This window comes from Amblyomma mixtum, chromosome 5, assembly GCF_055824585.1.
Source record: "Amblyomma mixtum isolate Tamu chromosome 5, ASM5582458v1, whole genome shotgun sequence".
NCBI lineage: Eukaryota > Metazoa > Arthropoda > Arachnida > Ixodida > Ixodidae > Amblyomma > Amblyomma mixtum.
In genome coordinates, this window is record NC_143016.1 from 145,291,549 (window position 1) to 145,305,614 (window position 14,066).

The window sequence follows — 14,066 nt, forward strand, 5'->3', positions numbered from 1 at the left end:
ATTATGCAGTGCCTGGTATACGTCTGGACTTATTAAGAAGTTATTTGTATAACAGGCTTCAGTATGTGCAAGTTCACATTGCTCTTCCACTACTAGTGTGATTATAAAACGAGCTGTTCCCCAAGGATCAATTCTAGAACCATTGTTATTCATAATATATACTAATGACATAACTAAATGCCTTTTTCAATAGCATGTTCCTTGCCCGGATTAGCAACAAGGGTCAATGATGATTTAAATAGGTTTGAGAATTGGTTGATGGCAAATAAACTTGGCCTATCTTTCATGGAATGTGCATGTTTTAAATTTAGCGGAAGATCTCAGCAAAACTGGATGATGTCTTTTTTATTCCATTTGGGCAACCACTCGATCTGGTAACTTCCATTGAAAACTAATATGGGAGACCGCCAGATTTACCTACAGAACCCTTATACAAAAAACATGCTATTCTACCAGTACAACAAATTTGTTTTCGTTTACTGCAGTATATTCACCATAACAGATTGTATGCCGCTCTATCTAACAGGCCTGCCATAATGTACCATCTGAGAGCACGAAGAAAACATTGAATCGCACAACATCACCCGGAATGTTCTGCTGCAAACGGTTGGCATTATATTGTTACGTGCTTAGCACGCACGGGGGTGTATTTACCGGGTGCGCGGCATTAAAGTCACCGACTAATTAGCAAGGGGTTAGTCCCGGCTGCCTTAATCGTTTTGCGAAAGAGGACCCTGAATCTCACGTTTCTCTGCTGGGAGGTACTGAATATATTTAAGAGGAACACGCTCGGCTCCTCTTTTCGTCCCGTAAGAATTTCCAATAGCACTGCTTCAATTTCGCTCGAGTTGACTTCGTGCTCGCAATATTGCTTTCGCAATAATAATTTCGTCCACCTGGGGATCTTTAACGTGCACTGACATCGCACAGCACACGGGCGCCTCTCGCGTTTCGCCTCCATCGAAACGCGGCCGACGCGGTCGGGTTCGAACCCGGGTACTCCGGCTCGGTAGACGAGCGCCTTACCACTGAGCCACCGCGGCGGGTCGACAGTGGACTCCTTTGTAGCGCTTTAAGCTGCGAAACGGATGAAGAGCGGGAGCTTTCAGAGCAAAGCAAAGGTGCATAACGCACCCCAAATGAAAAACTACTACAATTAGGACTGTTATAATCCTTTAACGGAAATGATGGAAGCGCACCTAACCGCCCAATACGAAAGACTCAACTGAAGCTGGAGGCTACTTCCTAAAGAAAGCAGGAATACAAAAATGTCTGCCTCTCCCGTAACCGAGAGTAGAGAGAGAGAGAGACTTTAATGAATAATGGAGTGGTCTGCCTGGTTATAGGCCTGGCATGCTACTCCAGATGAGGGTGAAAGAGAGAGGAAGAAAAAAAAGGTGACATCAAAAATACTCAACACTCACTCACAAACACACATGATTATCAAAGTATGTCCACTAAAACCGTGTCCCTTAAATGACTATCAAAGTATGTCCACTAAACGCGTGTCCTTTAGAAAAACTAAGAAACCTTTTGTCCCTCGCTCAGCGCAAGTCGCATCAGGCCAGGGTCCAAGGACATGCTCCGGGTGCACATGGTCGTCCTGACGAAGTCCTAAAGCACGTAACAGTGCCTTGGGATGAGTATTAAAGATTTGGCAGTGGCAGATCAAGTGTTGAATATCCTCGCTCACACCACATGTCGGGCACAGAGGGCTACTACTTGATACACCAATTTTGTAAAGATAGAATTTTGTAAAGATATCGCCCAGACGAATTCGGTGCAGGCAATTACAGTCACGTGTATCTAAATTGCGTGGCGTTGCATCTGCTAGGATTTATTAGCGCGAAGTCTCGCGCCATCACTACGAGAATGGGTAGGAACAAGGAGGTGTCGCCATGCGCCGCTCTTCCTGCATCGTCAGCACTATCATTGCCTGCGAGGCCGTAGTGAGCGGGTAACCACTGAAGCACAACACGGTGACGTAACTCACAAGCCTTGGTGTGTAACCTGTCCAAGTCATCGACGATCTGCTCCTGAAGGCTTGCTGATGAGTTTATCGACTGTAATGCAGCACGAGAGTCAATGAAAATGCAACACGCAGAAGCAGCTAGCTCGGTAGCAGTAGTCGAGGTGCGGTGACTGAGTATCGCTGAAATTGTGGTGCACGTTGACGGAATCCAGACGCCAATCTCTGATGATAAGCACGTGACAGAGCCATCAGTGTAGATGTGGCGGTACGCATTGTAGCAACTATGAATGTCCTCAAGCGCAAACTATTTAAGTGCAGGATTGGAAGTGTTTGTTTTTCTTTTAATGCCAGGGATTGTGATCTTAATTTGCCATGCTGCATACCTCCAAGGTGCGGTGAAGTTTGTGACAGGACGCTGGTACTGTGATGGGGGAATGTTACAAATTTCCTCCATGCAGTACTACTCAGCGAGTGGATGGTTTGGTACACGAGCCACAAACCGCACCTGGGCACGAAGGAGGTCCTGGGTTAACGGCACTCATGCCGATAGACGTCTGCTCTCAGCTAGAGTACCCATTGTGGAGGAGTTTTTGGGAAGGCCGAGACAGATTCGCAAGGCTTTAGCTTGCATACCTTCAAAAATTTTAATATTTGTTTGCGAAATACCCTCCAGAGCTGGGAGACTGGAGCGCGGAATCCTACACAATGTAGTACAGCCTCTTCTGCTCGTGGAGAGCATACGAAAAATGGAGGCGTAAGAGCAGAGCTTGATTTTCATCTCTTGCACATGTGGGGACCATGACAGTGACCTGTCAAATGTTACCCCCAGAAATTTATGGCTTGTGAGGTACGGTATTGGAGTACCAGCAACTTTCAGCACGTAGCGCGAAAGATCACGCCTTGAAAATGCGATTGCTAAGCTTTTATCTGACGACATGGTGAGAGCGCGCTTGCTTAAAAATGATTCAATGCAGCCTATTGCCCTCTGTAGACGGGCATGCACAATGCGCCTATTGCGTCCGGAACACCATATACAGATGTCATCTGCATAAAGGGAGATTTCAATTGTCGATGGCAAGCATTTTCTCAAGCCAACAAGTGAGAGATTGAAAAGGGTGGGACTTAGTATACCTCCCTGAGGTACTCCGCGAGATATTTGATGCGGAGCTGTGTCACCTTCGCTTGTTGACATAAAAATCGACGGAAGATAGTCACGGAGCCAGTTATACATTCGTCCAGTAATGCCAATTGATTGTAAAGCTTAGTGAATTGCCTCATGTGTGACATTGTGAAAGACTCCCTTCACGCCAAGAAACACTGCAATGGTCATAGATCGCACTGTTTTGCTGCGTTTGACACAATTGGCAAGGGCCATAACACCGTCAATGCTGCTGCGTCCTTTTCGCAAACCAGACATGGTCGGAGGATAAATTCCCCTGTTCGTCAGGTCCCAGGTTAAGCGGGAGTGAACCATTTTCTCCATCAACTTTGCGACGCAACTTAGAAGGGCTATGGAGGATAGGTATGACACGCTCACGCTTCCAACACGTTTCAAGGCGGCCGAACTCCTAGGAGGTGTTATAAACTGCGAGGAGTTGAACCTTGGCGTTAGTTGTCAGGTGAGAGAGGGTAGTGTAGCTTATGCCATCTGGTCCAGGGCAGGATCTTTTATTGGTAGTTACAAGATCCGCATGAAGTTCATCCATAGTGAACGGTTCATCAAGGAGGGCGGTGTTAGGTGAAGAGACTTTGGGGAGGTAGTGGCAGCGATACGGCTGTTGAACGAGCAATTATATAGAACAGAAAGCCTCTGCTGCGTCGAGACGACAAATATTCGCATTCACAGCTACGCACTCAAAAGGATTTAATGGCGCGGGCTGACTAAATGGCGCTGAACATGTTTCTGCGCGCGCCTAGCAACGCTGATGTCTTCTCTGTTATTGGTACTGCGTGCTCGTCTCTCTGCTCTGCGGCGAATTGCTCGCTGTCGCTCATATTCAGCATATACACTTGAGTACACATTTGGTAGGGTTATAACTTTAGTGCTGGTCGTTTTAGCACGTGCTACAGCATCAATGAAGTTTTCATAATCAAGGTGTGAGAGCTCCAATTTCTCTACTGTGAGAAAAAAACATCCCAATTCGTGTAGCGTACCTGTGAACTTAAAAAAGCACCACCAACCTTAATAATAGTACGTAGGTAGATGATCGCTGCCATGAGTTTCTATGTCTACATTCCAAGTTGCTGAAGACGACAGATGCGCCGAAATCAGAAATGTCAAGGGCACTGACTGGACCTTGCACCTTTATAAAAAGTTGCCTAGCCATTGTTGAGGTAAGTTAAATTGTTGCAGTGTGCAAAATCAAATAACTGTTGTCCTCTGGCTGTTGATCTGGTGCCTCCCCAAGCAGGATGGTGTGCAGTGAAGTCGCATGATGTGTGGTGCAGGAGAACTGCGTACTATATCGTGAAGGCGGTCAACGTCAAATGCGACACGCGGGGTTATGTACCCAACGATCACTGTGAAGGACAGATTCATGATCTTCACGGTGGCTGCAAGATATTCATTCCGTGATTCGGCACGTATCGGTTGTCGGTTGGAGGTGACGTCTTTCCGGACAGCTAAAAGAACTCTGCTGATGTCAGTGCCGGTCATCGAGTTCTGAACGGTATAGCCTGAAAGACGAATGGTAGTAGTAGGCAGACGAGATTATGAATTGGCAACAATCGGGAAACGGTACTTTGAGACGAATTGTCGGAAATGAGACAATCGTGGACGAAGGCTGCAGGCATTCCATTGAAAGATGGTGGCCGTGTTACGGATGCTTTGCACGCTAGGGAGAGTAGCTGGTCTATTGACTGCTACTGCCATTGTGCAAGTAGAGGTGAAATGAAGTCAAGGATTCTAATGATGGCATGTACCACCCGCGAGGAGACTGGTGTAAGAAAAGCGCGGATGGCCTCAACAAGCGAGCACAGTAGGGAACTGGTACCGTCGGAGTTTTGGCGAATAGATCCTTCGCGCGAATGGTTCCAGGGTGCATACTGCGGCTGCCGTGGAGTATTCAGACTTGTACTCGCTATCGGAGGTGGCTCAACGTTTTGGGGCGGTGGAAGAGGAGGAAACTCAACTGTGTCCTCAATGCGCAGGTGACTCGCTTTATCATATCCGATTGTTGAGCTTTCTTCCCCGGCGATATTTTTCTGCGGCGACTTCGCCGGATTTTATTTTGCTCAATTAAAGCAGATTTTGCTGTCTTATATTCTGTATTATTCGAGTTCTTGTATCCCCGCGCATGACAGCTAGAGGTTTGGGTAGGTATTTTTCTGTTTATTCGGTGCTTTCGTTTAGAAAATTCTAACTTTCGTCTGAGCTGTAGCTGCTAAGAGTTGATGCTCTAATGCTATTAATCGATACTGCTCGCAGCGGATGCTATTTATCCTCCGGCTAAATAAGTCCCAACTTACAACAACAGGCCTCATGCTGCTTCCCAGTTTGGACAAAGGGGGTCATCGCTGGCACATTCATTTCGGCCATGGCTCCCACCACAACGGGAGCAGCGCAAGGCGTCGACAAGCGCTAGCCACATGGCCGAAGAGCTGACATTTGGTGCACTGGCGCGGTTTCTGAATGTACTCGTACACACGGTATCTGGTATAGCCGAGAATAACGTATTGCGGCGCAGAGTATGTCGCAAATACAATGCGGATGTTTTCTGAATTGCCATGCCGGTGGACAGATTTGATAGGAGCTCTCTGTAGGAGCGCAGAGTAAATCTCCGATTGAGGAAGATCCAGGGGGACACCCTTGATGACACCAACACCGCAGTTGCTGGGACGGGGCTCATAGGCTTGAACGGCAACTCCATCTATGCTTGTTATATTTGCAAAAGGCGATCTGTAGCGTGCGCTGTACGGGTGTCAACTGCCAGAAGGTTTAGACGCTCGTTGGGACGAACTTGAAGAACACCGTCTGTAGCCACAGATTCGGATCCTTGCCTCAATGCCAATGGATTAAAGCGGGTAATGCGGTGTCCAGACAACTGTAAGGTTGTGCCTAGGTGTTTGAGTGAATTACGTTCGGAGTGTCTACACTCAAAACTAACCGCTTTGAGAGAGAGAGAGAGAAAAACTTTATTATGGCAAGTGTGTTTAGATCCCCCTTGGGTCCCTGGACCACCGCACTCTGCGTCGGAACGTTCATGTGGTGTTTTTCCATGACATCGGCACCCCGAAGCACCGCAGCAAGCTGCGATGGCGGGTCCCGAGACGAGAGCACGACCTCCCAGTCTTTCCAACTTGATAACGACGCTTTGAGCTGCAACGACGCTTTGAAGGCACATGTATTAACCTCGCAGACCCTTCTCGGGACTTCGCAGTAGTGCTCATGTAGATGGTGGTAGAAAAATCTGACGAATCAGAAAAATCATCCTGACCTGAAGGTAGCGGCAGATCACGGCTTAAGTTGGAAGCTTCGGTGGTTCAATGGCCATGAGTCTGGATATGCTGGGCCTGATGCAGCTGGAGCAGAAGGGTAGCTGCAGGGCACCAGGTTTGAGGCAGCAGGTAGGGCTTGCACTGCTGGTATGACCAGCTGAGCTGGGCCTGACGGAATGTCACGAGAGCATTCAGGTGTTGAGACCGGGTGCGGCACCGGCGGAGCCACACCCATCGCCGGAATCATACCAGGATGTTGCAGTGCAGGTTATCTGAACTTTTTGAACACAAATGTTCAACACGGATCACAAAACATTCACAAAGATTGGCAGAGAGGAGCAGCCACAGCCCGATGGCTCCCTGACTTCTTCGTCTTTCGGTAACCGAGAGTGAGCATGAAATGTTGTTACTGGGAGAAGAGTGAAAAGGAAATAGCACGGGCCTGCGTACTGGCTCGAGCGGAGCCACCACCGCTGCCGCGTGCAGATAGAGGAGAATCAAGAGGTCAGAGGAAAGAGAAAAAAGAAAAGACGCGCGTCGCAGCAACAACCGCGCCCGCCAAAGCGGACGCTGCTGAAAAAGCAGATAAGCGGCCGAAGCCGCGATCACTCCACCACCTCAGCATCAAATGTTTACGGGCATAACACATGTATATGCAGCGCGTTCGAAACTGTCTAAAGTGCGTAGAGGCGAAAGCGTTTTCCGCAGCAGTTTGCTTATGTGACACTGGTGACGTCACCACTGGATTTACCTCACACATAATTGATGACGAAATAATGACGAATTACTGATTAATGACTAAGCGTCATTAATTAGCATTTAATCTACGCCTTTAGGAGTGGAACGCCACAGCGTGTTGGAGCGCTGCCAGTCAGTCCACGGAACGCCACCACCCGTTCGGTGCGATGCCTTGCCCTTTGAACGCAACGCTTTTTGAGGAAAGGAAATTAAACAGTAATTCTCTGTCATCTTGGTGGACACGCAAACCGCACCGTACAGGAAAGGAGGAACGCCACGACACGTTCGGCGCAATGCCTTGCCCTTAGAACGCACCCGAACCGCACCGTACAGGAAGGGACGACCGCCACCAGAGAGATAGAGAGAAAAACTTTATTGTAACAGGAATTTGGGGCACGCCCCAGGGTCCCCGCACGGCCCCACTGCATTCAAGAGTGTTTCTGTTCCTAAGGTCCATAACACTGGCAGCCCGGCCGGTGGCGATGGTCTGCACGGGCGGGGTCCTCCGAGCTCAGCAGGGTCTCCAGTCCTCCCAGGTCTTGGTTCTCTAGGTCCCGCGGGGGAGGGTCAGCCTTACAGAAAGGATGTGGAGGGAAGAGAAGAAGAGTTCTGGGCATAGGGCGCAAGCAGGAGTGGGGAAGGAGGGAAGATAGTGGCTAGGTAGGGGTGAGGGGATTGTGTGTCTGCAGTCAGCAGCGCCAGAGGGTTGCGTGTTATCTAGGGAGGGGTGGGGTGGGGGGTAGAGCTAGCGTGAGGCTCTGTATACCTGCGTCAGCTCGCTGAATGAGTGCGTGGTGGTGGTGAAAAACTTGAATACGCAAAGAGACTGAGGGTCAGAAAACGGTATCCTTAGTACAGGACACTGCACGACGAGGCCCTTTCTCGCGCCCGCTTTACTAGAGCCCTTTGGGACTCCAGTGTGGAGCATTTGAGGAGGGCAGTCTCCCATGCCTCTCGGGTGGGGTGTGGGAAGGGGGAAGGAAGGTGAGGATTGTGAGTACATGCCCACACCATGTGAAAGATTCGGATCAAAGTGTTTTCCTATGGCAGGACAGAGAAGAGTTCCTGTCTGCAGGCGCCGCAGAGTTCGCTCCTCCGCCTTACTCAGCCCCTTGGCAGGTGCCGGGTAGAAACGGTGGCTGTCGCAATTATGAATTACGATTTCGCGGAACCGCAGAACCGGTTTATGAGCTTCTGAACCAGGAGAGCTAGGATGAGGAGCCCGGTGTGTGAGCGCTCGGGCGGCCGCATCAGCAGCCTTATTGCCTCGCAGACCCTAGTGGCCAGGACGCAGATGATCACTTTTAGGCGTGTTGGATCGGCGGGAGCGCGTCTTAGGATTTGGGAGGCAAGAGGTGATATTACACCTGCAAGATAAAGTTCACAGGCCCGGCGAGAGTCTGTGATAACCGTTTTCGATTTTGGATCGGCGGCAGCGAGAGCTATTGCGACTTCCTCCGCTCGTGATAGCCCATCAACATTCATTCCCCGGTGGACTACGGCAGCCGTGAAGAAACCCGCGGGCGACGGCCCTGTGATGTCCACGTAGTAGACGCCCTCTTTAGATCCATATAGCCTCTCAAGCGTGCGAACTCGCGCTTGTCGTCTGCGTTCATGTGAAGGCATGTCCATGTTACGCGGGAGCGGAGCGACCCAGAGCATGTGGCGCCACAGCACCGGGATGTTCCCAGTCCCCACTGGTATGCATGTGTGTTGGATGTGTAAGCGTCTTTCGTGAATCCTCGATCCGAGGCCACCTGAGCCCGGTTTAAAGAATCTTGGGCTAAAAGGTTGTCGGCCTCGTTTCCAGGATTCCCGGAGTGCACAGGCGCTCATATCAGCTCCACTTGGCGGGGCAGGGGTGCATCGGGCGAGTCCAGCATGCCAAAAGCAGAGACATGAACTCGGCCTTGAGCAAAATTTACAATCCCAGTTTTCGAGTCATTTAAAATATACCGGGCTTCCGTGCGAGTGATAGCAAGTGCAATGGCGGCTTCCTCTGCAGCCTCTGGGGAGGTGTCTGGAGGTAGAGGTAGTGTCAGGAGGGTGGATGAAGCTGCTGTCGTTTCATCACCCGTGCAGGCAGCGTTTACACATAAGGCGTCCGGAGCCGTACGCTCGATGGAGTGCCTTCGCACGGGCTCTGCAGTGCTGCTCATGGTGGGACGGGTGCATATTCCTCGGGAGCGGCTTGACTAACGCGTGTAGGGTGTGTTATGACGTTCGAAAACCCGTAAGACTCAAAAAGTGTTCTGTAAGCATCGTTAGAGCTTCCAAGCAAATCTAAGTTAATATCACCACACACCATACACTTTTTATTCCTTCGCGCTAACTGTTCAAAAACTGTTTCCAGACTATCAAGAAACTTGCCCACATTAGAACTAGGAGGCCGGTAAATTACAGCAATGTTTATTGCATTAACTAGTTCAATGATTAATATGTCATGTTCCTGCTGCGTCTGATTATCCACTGAAGAGATAATTTTGTATTCAAGTTGTTCTTTCACGTACAACACACCGCCTCCTCTATGTGTGCTAGGGCGAGGAGCAGAGACCATGGTAAATCCAGTTAATATGTTCATTTGGTTTTAGCCATGTTTCTGTCAAAGCGATCACATCATACTGAAAGTTATGTTGAGCTAATAATAAAGACAGTATTACAGTTAGTTACTTCCTATACTGAGAACATCTGAGAGTTCATTCACGAATATGAAATCTATACAATCTTTGCAAGATCGTCTTCTCGTGAAATGTGAATGACTGAGGATGTTTCAGTCTTGCGTACAAGAATCTTGCCCTGCGATACCCATGAAAATTTCCTCTGCTTTTCTTTGCGCAGCTGAGTGGCCTTTCCAAGCAGTATCTCGTACTCTGGACAAAGATGTTCGTTTATGTAGACCGGATTTGTGCCTTCAAAGCCAAAATCTGCTGCAGTTAGCCTTTTCTCTTTTGCTGCCTGGAGCAGAGCACCTTGTTTCGAGAAGAGCAACTGATGAACCTGACGATAGCGTTTGGGTTTCCTTTTTCTGTTGTGGGTACCCTGTGTACAACATCAATTTCGGAACTTTCAATCGGAGTGCCTAGTTGCTCACCAAGAAGTTGGATAGTGTCCTCAAGACATTCCGAGGAGTTGTGTGGCAGTCCTTTAATTTCAGTGTTGTTTTTTGTCTACTGTTGTTTCATTTCAATAAGGTCTGCTCTAGTGTCAGCTAATTCCTCCTTCAGTTCTTCATTTTCTTTTTTCAGGCCATCATGACCCTTCCGCAGATCCTTTAGATCTGTGCAGACTTCAGTAAGGGTAGTTTGAATGGCATCAAACTTGTCACTCATAAACTGAACGGATATTTTGACTTCTGTAACATCATCTCCCAGGTTGACAATATTAGCCGCAAGTTAATTTAAGATCTTAGCAAGCTCTTTGATTGTAGTAGGCTGTTTTTCACCCATAGTGCGAGCCGCGAGAGACTCAGTGTAGCAAGAAACGCAAGGAAAGATTTACGCACCTGCAAAATACGTTGCGGTCAGGTACAATTGCGATGTTGACATGACTGAGTCGCTCGCTCCTATGACAGGGGTGTGGCACCGCTGCTCCTTATGTAGTCCGTGCCGTCGCGAGGTTCTTTTTCCGGTCTTGCGCAGGCGCCTAGGGCTAGCAGCTGTCTTCCGTGGCTGTCGCACGATGACACCGTGCGATGATGGTGGCAGCCGATGCAGTGCTGGCTTGGCTATTGACGGTCGATTTCTGCGGAAAAATGAGGTTCGATTCCCGGGGTAAAACTGGGCGTAAACGACACCGTGGCGAAACTGCAAACAGGAGGCACCGTAACCGCCAAACAGCGCCGAACAAAAACTCTACGTTAAACTCGTAGAGGCCGCCAGGGGTCACAAACGCGAGAGCTCCGCGCCTTGTAGACAGTCCAGAGCGTCATCAATACGGGGCGAAGGGTAGACGTCTTTGCGTGTGATCTTATTAATGCGGCGGTAATCGACGCAAAATCGAACGGAGCCATCCTTGTTGACGACGACAATTGGTGAGCCCCAGGGGCTGGTGGAAGGCTGAATAACGCCGCTCTGAAGCATGTTGTCTACCTGTTCTTCAAGAACTCGTCGTTCAGCGGCGGAAACACGATATGGGCGCTGGCGCAGAGGGTCATGGGCGCCGGTGTCAATGCGGTGCTCCACAGTCGTTGTGCGCAAGAAGCTGGGTTCGCTGAGTTGGCAGAAGACTGGCGTCAATAGAGCGAAGAAATAGATCTGTCGACAACGTGGCGAGCGCAGGAGTAGGTGAGCTGAGGGCGTCCATGGCGACCGGCGGTGATTCTGCGGCAGCGTCGGGGTGGTTGAAAATATAATAAAAGAGCTGCACGGTTCCGACGCACTCCCCGCGGCGCAGTGCGAAGGGGCTGGAAAACGGGTTTAATACCCACAGTGCGGTGAGGCCGGCGGATAAAGTGAGCAGGGCATAAGGCAGAGGCAGACAATGGCAGCGTAGAAAGGTAGGAGACGGCGTGAAGATAACACTGGCATCGCGAACGCAGTCGCAGGAGAGAGGCACAATCCCGGAAGAACATGCAGGAATATCGGTACTGTCGGCGACAAAAGCTTTGACAGAAACAGGGCACCACAAATTTCAGTCTCTTGCACGGGATTCGGCAGTGTAGACAGCTCGACTTGAGCACGAGCACAGTCGATGACCGCGTCGTGGAGCGATAGGAAGTCCCAGCCCAAGATTATCGAATGCGAACAGGACGGCAGAACGATGAACTCGACCAAATATAAAATGTCTTCTATGACTACTCGAGGAGTACACGCTGCTAACGGCTGGATGAGGAGGTGCGCACTTGCAGTTCGTAACGACAGGCCAGAAAGGGGCATCTTCACTTTCCTCAAAGAGCGGCCAAGCGCTGCATCCATGACAGAAACCGCAGCAACGGTGTCGACAAGCGCCATGACAGATAAGCCCTCTACAAAAACTTCAATTAAATGAGCAGCAGACAAACGAGGCCTTTAAAATTTCGACGACTGCGCAGTTCTCGCCTCAGGAACTGCGGCAACTAGTTTTGCTCTTGAGTGGTCGAGGGACGCCGTCGCATCGGAGAGATGGAGCGCCAACGTGGAGAAGGCGAACGGCGTCCAGAGAAGGCGGTGCTCTCAGGAGACAGAGAACGGCTTAGGGGCGGCTCTGCAGGAGGCGAATACTGTCGCTGGGACCAGTAACCGGAAACTTATGAACGTGGTCGTGAGGACGTGGTCGTGAGAAGTAGCAAATCGGGCGGTTGTCAGGCGTGCGCCAGGAGTTGCCCAGTTGAGCTGGCGGTCGAATGTTATCAGGCGTGCCCCAGGAGGTTTGCAGATGAGCAGGCGGTGGAATAAAAGTAGCAGGTTCTCGAAAAGGACCAGGATGCGGAGCATAGGTAGGTGGTCGAGGTCGCGCAACAACGGAGAGCCTCGGCGACCTGTGCTTGAATAACGTTTAACAGTGTACACTGTGGGGCCAGTTGGTCATACATAATCTGAACGAACAAATGTATCGTTTAAAACAGGACCTGTCCTGTCCTCATCTTTCTGTGTCCTGTTTTAAACGCTACGTTTGTTCGTGCAGACTTGAATAACGTGCCTCAGGGTCGGAGTTATGTGTGCTGATGGCTCGTGATGGCTTGAAATAAGCGAGAGCTGCCGAGCAACTTCTTCACGGATGAAGCTCTTGATTTGCGGCAGGAGAGATGACTGGTCTCTTGCATCGTTCAGGCCAGCAAGCGTGTCGATGCTCGTGTGTATTCGCATGTCAGAGCCCTCTGCTTGCGTAGTTCGTCGAAGCTCTGACATAGGGTGACGACTTCGGCGACGGTGCGCAGGTCTCGCGCCAACAACATCTGAAAGGCGTCGTCATCTATGCCCTTGAGGATATGCCTGATCTTGTCGGCTTCGGTCATCTGTGCGTTCACCCTCTTGCACAGGTCGACGACATCCTCGATGTAACTCGTGAAGTTCTCTCCTACCTGCTGCGACCGCGCACGCAAGCGCTGTTCGGCACGGAGTTTTCTGACAGGCGGGCGGCCGAACACCTCAGAGAAGTTCGTTTTGAAAACGGACCATGATGTAATGTCCGCCTCGTGGTTCCGATACCACAGATTTGCCACGCCCGTCAGATATAATATCACATTGGTCAGCTTGGTTTCCGCGTCCCACTTGTTGTATGCTCTCACCCGCTCATACAATGTGAGCCAATCTTCAACATCATGGTCGTCCGTGCCGCTGAAGATAGCGGGGTCCCGCTGGCGGAGAGAACCAGCACAGACGACGGCGGCCGGGCTCACTTGTACGGCTTGGTGGGTCGAAGGCATCGCGGTAGGGGGTAGCGTTAGGCTGCGTAGTTCCTGGGCGAGCACCTGCACCAAATGTAAGGTGGGATTTGTTCAGCGAAGCTTCACAACGGGAGCAGGGCTAACAGCAGTCCGAGGTCAGGCAAGCGTGCACCAGGCGATGGCAATGCGGCTTGCGCGTATGCCCGTCGTCTTCCTTACACAATGAACAATTAAGAACGACATTGACATCACACCCTTACAGTATCCGTTTTCTTTTTGCGTGCAATCTGTTTCTGGAGAAACGCGCTTTGGTGCGGAGAGTATATGCTGCTCTGCAAGAGCCGCCTAGCTGGCTCCCCTATCTGCATGTATGCGCCTCCCAGACTTGATGCTTGGAAGGTGGGTTAATGCAGGGGTATGGTGGCCTGGTGTTTTGTTGTGTAAGCATGCATGGGGTTTCCTTTTCGGTACTATTTCCATGAAGTATAGAAGAGAACAGTCGTGGCGGAGTGACAACAGAAATAAATGATTGACTGTGTTCACTCCGCCACGACTGTTTTCTTTTTTCATTATTGCATCTAAATAGTGCCGAAAAATAACAAAAAAAGCTAGCCT

At 50.1% G+C, this 14,066-nt stretch overlaps 1 pseudogene; it reads right to left on the reverse strand.

The window, feature by feature from the left end:
- The window catches only part of LOC149343986 (uncharacterized), a 72,685-nt pseudogene extending 59,195 nt beyond the window's left edge, over positions 1-13,490 (reverse strand).
- Positions 13,491-14,066: the final 576 nt, after the last annotated feature.